The sequence below is a fragment of the Mobula hypostoma genome, chromosome 10 (assembly GCF_963921235.1).
Source record: "Mobula hypostoma chromosome 10, sMobHyp1.1, whole genome shotgun sequence".
NCBI lineage: Eukaryota > Metazoa > Chordata > Chondrichthyes > Myliobatiformes > Myliobatidae > Mobula > Mobula hypostoma.
The window spans coordinates 36,263,922-36,269,921 of NC_086106.1; the positions used below are offsets into that span (position 1 = coordinate 36,263,922).

At 47.8% G+C, this 6,000-nt stretch overlaps 1 pseudogene; it reads left to right on the forward strand.

Moving 5' to 3' along the window:
* The window catches only part of LOC134352511 (serine/threonine-protein phosphatase 2A 65 kDa regulatory subunit A alpha isoform-like), a 50,293-nt pseudogene extending 44,508 nt beyond the window's left edge, over positions 1-5,785 (forward strand).
* The last annotated feature ends 215 nt before the right edge of the window (positions 5,786-6,000 follow it).

Consider the following 6,000-nt stretch of genomic DNA (forward strand, 5'->3'; position numbering starts at 1 on the left):
TTCCGCTCTTGCGTCTTATAATCCTGGTTCCCTCTTGGCTCAGGTCACCTTGCCATGGAAGAGATCCCAGTGATGCTGTCTGCTCTGCACCCACACTTTGTACATTTCAGCCGTCCTGCCTTCCTGTTTCTAAACTCGCTCGTACATGGCAGAAGGGGTAGTCCAGCGATTACAATATACCAGCACTTCTTCTTTACAACTTGTCTATTGATCTGTAAATCTCCGTTGCAGGACCTCATCTCTCTCCTTGCGGATGATCATTGGTGTCAGCGTGGACTATGCCTTTTTATCATGGGGCAAAATACATTCTGAGCGTCGCACAAATCAGATCGATGATCTTTTCTTCAGTCTTGCTTCGTGAAGGTCGGGGCTGTGAATGAACGTTTGCATTTTCTGCTGTTTTTTTGTAGGTGTTGTCTGAAGCCTGTGGCCAAGAAATCACAGCAAAGCACATGCTACCGACGGTTCTCCAGATGGCAGGCGATCAGGTGCCAAACATTCGCTTCAACGTGGCTAAATCATTGCAGAAAATAGGACCGGTTTTAGATGCCAGGTAAGTATTTGAGTTGGGGTTTATAACCCGGCCTGTGGAGAATGTTTCGTCTCCGGTTTGGAATGGAAGTTGAGACACCACTGTGGTGGCGTTTAGTGATGGAGTCACACCGTCTTTTGTCCCCACAGGTCCAATCCGGCCAAGACCACCATCTCTGCCGGTCCCATCGTCCCAGGTTCTCAACCTGGGGTTCATGGACCCCTAGCGTAATGGTCCATGGCACCAAAATAGTTGTGCACCCTTGCTCTAAACCTTTCCTGCCCGCGTACCTGTCCTTATTGAAGTTGTTAATGTGCCTGCCTCAACCAGTTCCTCTGGCAGCTCATTCCATGTACTGCGTGGGGGAGGGGCATAAACTTAACCCTCAGGCCTCCCCCTCCCCTGTGGTGTTTGCCTCACTTTCCTGCTTGACCTTGATCCTTTGGTACCCTTAAACGATCATCTTCTCTATCCAGAGGTTAAGACCATAAGACACAGGAACAGAAACAGGCTGTTCGGCCCATCGATACTGCACGGCCATTCTATCATGGCTGATTTATTATTCTCCTCAACCCCACTCGCCTGCCTTCTCCCCATTTTTTTTAAAGAAAGGACATCCTCGCCAAGAACATTTAGTGGCCCGTTTCTACCCTCCAAATTACCTGTTTAAGGTGGATGCAGGTAGGAAACAAGTGTTTATGATCCAATGAAGGGTCACGGTCTGAAACGTCGACTGGTTATTCATTTCCATGGACGCTGCCTGACCTGCTGAGTTCCTCCAGCGTTTTGTGTGAGCATTGAAGTATTTAAGACACTGTTAGACAGGCAAATGAACGTGCTGAGAATGGAGGATATCGGCCACGTGCGGGCCAAAGGACATGGTTCAATTAGGCGCTGCTTTATTTATAAAGTCTGCAGGTGTTGGAAACCCAGAGCAACACACACAAAATGCTGGAGGACCTCAGCAGGTCAGGTAGCACCTATGGAAATGAATAAACAGGTGACGTTTCGGGCCCAGACCCTTCGTCCAAATTACCTGTTTAAGGTCTCTCCACTGGCTTTGTATTCCAAGGGCCTCATTTTACTACAGCTTTCCCAAGCAATGCGCAATATTCCTTTGGGTTCTGGATATAGTCAGTTGTACTGTATAGAAGCATGCCCTCTTGTCCATTACATCTATACTGACAATCACTCCTTGCTATAGTAAACCCACTCAGCCACCCTAACTCCACATCCCTCTGTCTTGCTCACTGAGCCTGTAGAACAGGCCCATTGGCCCACAATGTTGTGCCAGATTAATTCTTCCTTTTCAGTCCGTACGAAGGGTCTGGGCCCGAAACGTCACCTGTTTATTCATTTCCATAGGTGCTACCTGACCTGCTGAGGTCCTCCAGCATTTTGTGTGTGTTGCTCTGGGTTTCCAACACCTGCAGACTTTATAAATAAAGCAGCGCCTAATTGAACCATGTCCTTTTGCCCGCACGTGGCCGAGATCCTCCATTCTCAGCACGTTCATTTGCCTGTCTAACAGTGTCTTAAATACTTCAATGTTCACACAAAACGCTGGAGGAACTCAGCAGGTCAGGCAGTGTCCATGGAAATGAATAACCAGTCGGTGTTTCAGACCGTGACCCTTCATTGGATCGTAAACACTTGTTTCATACCTGCATCCAGTTCCACCAGACCCGTCGGTGTGTTCCAGGTACTCAAATCCTCGGCACATCTTTATGAGCTGTTCTCTTCTGGCTCTTACATCTCAACTGTGAGCCGTCTGTCTTTGCCTCAGAATTTTGTAAACTTCTATCAGCTCGTCCCTCCCTCAGACTCCATCACTCTGGAGAAAGCAACCTCTCCGGTAACATCTGCAGTACCAGCCAGCATGTCTTCTGTACCTTTTTCAGACCCTTTAAAGGGGAGACCAGAGCTGAATTCAGTACTCCAAATGTGACGTAACCAGAGGTTTATCACAGGCAACGTCCTGTAAACATCTTCTGTACCTTCTTCAAAGTCTCCACACCCTTTAAAGGACTGACCAGAGCTGAATTCAGTCCTCCAAATGTGACCTAACCAGAGGTTTATCAAGTGACTGTCCAGGTTTTGTTCCTGCCTGCACCACCACCACCTCCTTTGGCAGCTCAGCTACAAACTCCTGCATGAAAAGTTTACTCCTCCAATCTTCTTCAATACATCTTCCCTCTCTCCTTCAACCACTGATGGATAAATCCTGGTTAGAAGTGAAAACCGCACAGTGAGATTTCAGTTAACGCCACCACCATCTTCATCATCATGAGACGTGGGCGATCGTGGTCTCTCCATGGCCACGATTGTTCTTGGCAAATTGTCCTGCAGAACTGGTTTGTGCCATTGACGCCTTCTGGGCCGTGTGTGTCTTTACAAGACGAGGTGACCCCCCCGACCCCCCAGCCATTATCAGTGCTCTTCAGAGATTGTCTGCCCGGCGTCAGTGGTCGTACAACCGGGACTTGTGATCTGCACCGGCTGCACACATGACTGTCCACCATCTGCTCCCACGGCATCGCGTGACCCGGATCAGGTGGGGGGGCTTAAGCAGGTGTTGCACCTTGCCCAAGGGTGACCTGCAGGCCTGCGGAGGGAAGGAGCACCCTACACCTCCTTTGGTAGCGACGTATCTCCACCCCGCCAACCCGTCCGGTGAACGATTTTTGTGAAATTGTGCGTTTGTGATTTGTGTGGAAAGCAATAACAGATGGATTGCATTAAAAGGAAGTTCAAGCATTCTGTGCCCCCTCTCGTCAATGGCATAAAAATGGGGCATCCAAATTATTCTCCTTTTGCATCCACTAACCCAAATGAGCTCAGCTGCAGTTTCTGACCATAGTCTGCTAGTTGAGCTCTAACCCGTATCTGGCCAGTAAACGATCAGTTGTGGTAGTGGGAGCCTGCGTGAGAGGCAGAAATAGGAGATTTTAATCTGGGTAGTATCCAGTATCGCTTTAGATTTAAGTGAATGTGCTGCTGTCTTGTTTTGAAGGTCACAGGTACTAAAAATTGCTTTTAAATCACAGCACTTTACAGAACAAGTTCAAACCAATACTGGAGAAATTGGGTCAGGACCAAGATATGGACGTAAAGTACTTTGCGCAGGAAGCCATGACTGGTAAGTTGTGGCTTTGGACCCAGCTCGGTACGAGCATAAGCATTCTCCCTTCAAGCAGTTGTGGCCTGCATTGTCCTAGAGTCTGTCACTGGGTCTCTGAAGATGAGCACAAGACAAGATGGGTGTCTGCTGGGTTCCTGCTGTTGGTGCACTGATGGTAGAAAAGGCTCTTTAAACTAAAGATGTGTGTTTTGTAATCTGCACGTGTAACTAGTGAGGGTCAGGGAAAAACATGCAGTCCTCAGCACGTTCATTAAAGGGGATAAAACACAAATTATGGATTCAAAACTCTGAACCAGCAAGAGGGTTATTCGAGGTGCTGGAACAATGCTGTGATATTTGGAACTGTTTCCAGTTAAAGGGATTTACTAATTGTTCAGAATTATAAACCTTGTTACAGAGCCAAGCATGAAGTTCTCAGTTCTGTCTCTTACTTGCCTCCCTGTTTCTGTAAGCTGAATATTTTAAGAACCAATCCAGAGTTTTGAGTACAATCCTCAGTAAAGAGTTCTGTGTTTATATTAGGTGATTTTTAGGGTTTAGGAACGGGTGTTAAAATCTAGTGCCAGACATCCCACCCTGCAAAATCTCATTTCAGGGAGGGAGCACCATCAATTTGCAGGAGACTTCCGGGAGACGTGGGATGTCTGCAATAGGGTAGCCGTTAGCAGCTAGCCAGCTAGTTTAAATAATGTTAGTTATGATAATGAATGAATGACTCCGTTAAACTCACCTCAACACGTCTTTTACAGTCTTAACCCACCATGGGCAAGAGAAACGTCATTGTTGCAAACAGTACAGCGAGCAACACACTGTCATTATTTGGACCCCTGTTAGGCAGGGATACACTTTAGTGTAGTCTGGGGTGATGTTTGGAACACTCTGCCATGGCGGGCTCTCGCTCACACTCTCTCTCTCTCTCATGGTCGCTCGCGCGCTCTCAAGCACTCTCGCGCGCTTTCTCACTCGTCTGCTCTCGCTTGCTTTCGCTCTGGCTCGCTCTCTCTTGCGCTCACGCTCTCTTGCTTTCTCTCGCTCGCTCTCAAAAAAGTTGATTTCCATGATATTGTATATAAGTTGCGGGCATCAGCGAGCCGCTATTCATCTCCAGGAGACTCCCGGAACTTCCGGGAGAGGTGGCATGTCTGCAGTGCTACCATTCAATAGGTCTTATAGTGACTGAGGCCTCCGTCGGTCAGAGTCGACCATGGATGTTGGTCCTAGCTGTCCAGATACGCAAGCCTGGGCAGTACGATATGGAGAGCAAGCTGTTGCCCCATGTAGCAAGCTCCCCGTCTGCACGCACCCAAAGGAACGGCAGATTGAGTTTGGTACCAGGAGCACCACAGGAGTTGTCAGTCAGCGTAGGACTGCCTTAGGGACTCCAGCTCCGGGTTTACTCCCGAAGCCTTCCCTGTGAGTGGGTACAGCCGCAAGGCAGTGGGGGTTTGAGATCCGAATTTTGTTCTCCTTGATGAGCTGACGAGTCCCATCTGCCCGAATAGGTCTTGAAGCAACAGGAATGAAGAGTTGGCAATTGTATGAATTCACTTGCAATATTTTAGAAATGACATACTCCATCGCTAGAATTCCCACAAGTTGTCGTCATAGCTTACAGATAGATGCGTGTTCTGATTATCTTCAGAAACGTTCCCATTTTGTCTCCATTTAATATCTAATCTGCACGTTTTCCTTCTTATCTAGTGCTTGCCTTATCATAGAAAGGAGTGAAGAAATGGCTCTCCAGACTTGCAACGAGATCTGCCGCTGACATCTTTGAAAACCTTCTTCCACTCTCTCCTTGTACCGTATAGGAAAAAGGAAAGTTATGTCACATCCGGAGTTTCTCCAGTTAGCGAACGATTTCCCTCCACGCCTCTCTGACATAGTGGGGAACCGCGTACGAGGCAAGTTACAGCAATGGTTTGCCATTGCCTTCTGCCGGGTGAGTTTCCAAAGAGATCACCAGCTCGTAACCCAGCATGGATGGAAAGCGTGCAGGGGAGCCGGCTGGATTTAAACTCGGGGTGACACCACTACAACACCAGCTGGGTCAGCCTACTGTATGATATGGGGACTACTTTATGTTGTAGTAACACGTCGTTGCATGCGCTATTAGGTGCACATTGATACGTATGTGTGTGTTCTGCATCGTTTTCTCCTAGTAAAGAACCATGAAACTTCGCTCCTGTCTCCAGCATTTTTATTAATAGCATTGTTGTGTAGCCAGGCCACATACACAACACTCTTTAAAGAATTACCCCTGGAAATGTAAACGTCTCGTACGTAGTGTCACTGGATTTTAGCTGCCTTGTAGATTCTAGTTCTG